Source organism: Mandrillus leucophaeus, unplaced genomic scaffold (assembly GCF_000951045.1).
Source record: "Mandrillus leucophaeus isolate KB7577 unplaced genomic scaffold, Mleu.le_1.0 Scaffold501, whole genome shotgun sequence".
Taxonomy (NCBI): domain Eukaryota; kingdom Metazoa; phylum Chordata; class Mammalia; order Primates; family Cercopithecidae; genus Mandrillus; species Mandrillus leucophaeus.
This window is the reverse complement of record NW_012105377.1, coordinates 482,324-483,709: the sequence shown is the minus strand read 5'-3', so window position 1 is coordinate 483,709 and position 1,386 is coordinate 482,324.

Below are 1,386 nucleotides of genomic sequence, written 5' to 3'. Positions count from 1 at the left end.
CCTTTTTCCTGTTCCAAGGGGACTGCTCCTCCCTGCACTGGGTCTTCTGCTGCTGTTCTGCTCATCCTCCAGAGAAGCCTTTCACCTTCATTTTCAAGCCAACTGGTCCTTCCTAATCTTATTCTTGGCGACATTCCCTTTATTTCCACCTTGAGTCCTCCCCTCTTCCAGAATGGCTTCTCCTCCCACTGAAAGGTGAGAGAAGCAAACATTTGACCCACAGTCTTGCTCTGTGGAAGCTACTCCTCCTGTTCTCCAAATAAAGAGAAGAGATGAGTTTCAGAGTGGACACGTTTCCTGTTGCTCTTTTTCTCCCTTGTTAACAGTTCAGGTTTTGCCTTAGGTTAGTTTAATTTTAGGATTATTCCTTTTTTCCCACCAACTGTAAGGTTAGGAAGTGCCTTCTGGGTTCTGAAATAATCTTCCTTCCCCTGTTCTTTCCCACAGACTTCTCAGAGATTAAAATTCTTCTGTCTGAATATTCACTATGATAAAAAACATAATTAGAAGGGAAAGCAAATATTGGAAACCCCAAACCTTGGTTTCCCCACAAGTCACATGGAAATGATTAGTATTGCTATTATCATTTATTAAGTAGGTAGATGCTGAAATAAAGGAATAGTTTAAAACATAATTTTAAAACCATATATAAATGATTAGATGAGAATACAACTGTCTTTCTGAAGGGAGGCTAAAAAAGATATTAATACTTAGATGTAATGAAACAGGTGGTTCTTTAAATACTCTGAGACCTAGGACATCCTGTGGGTTTTATAAAGTCCTCAGGAGAACACTTAGAGCGTCATTCCTAGGGAGGGAAGGGAGCTCTACTTGGGTTCTTGAATTTACTTAATTTTTGTTTCCCTTATGTAGGAAGTCAAAACACTGACCTCATTCCAAAACATCCAACAGCCCCCGAAGGTCACCATCCCAATATTTAGGCCCTGAATATGTTTGTCAGAAGTTTTTGGGAGGTGAGCTGTGTCATGAGAAGGAAGCTTGTGCTATTTTTAAATTGATTCAACTCATCATCGAAACATATCATACACATATCACACCAATGACACACACAGACTGCATTGTAACATAGCATGTGTCATACACATATTCTCTCTCACTCATACACACATACTCGCTCTTCTTGTCCGGCTTTTAAAAGCAAGGCAGCCAGAAGGCCAAGCCCAGTGATTTGAGTTGAAAAGGCTGTTAAAGTTTAAAAACCAAGTGTCCCTCTAGTTCTCAGCCTGGCTTTGAGACATGTGGGAGGGCTTCAAAGCCTCAGTGCCCCTCTCTCAGGCTCAGGCTTACAGTTGGTCCCCAAATGTTTACCAGCATGAAGATGCCTGACTTACAGGAAGCGGGAAATGGGTGTGGGGGGTGAGGGTG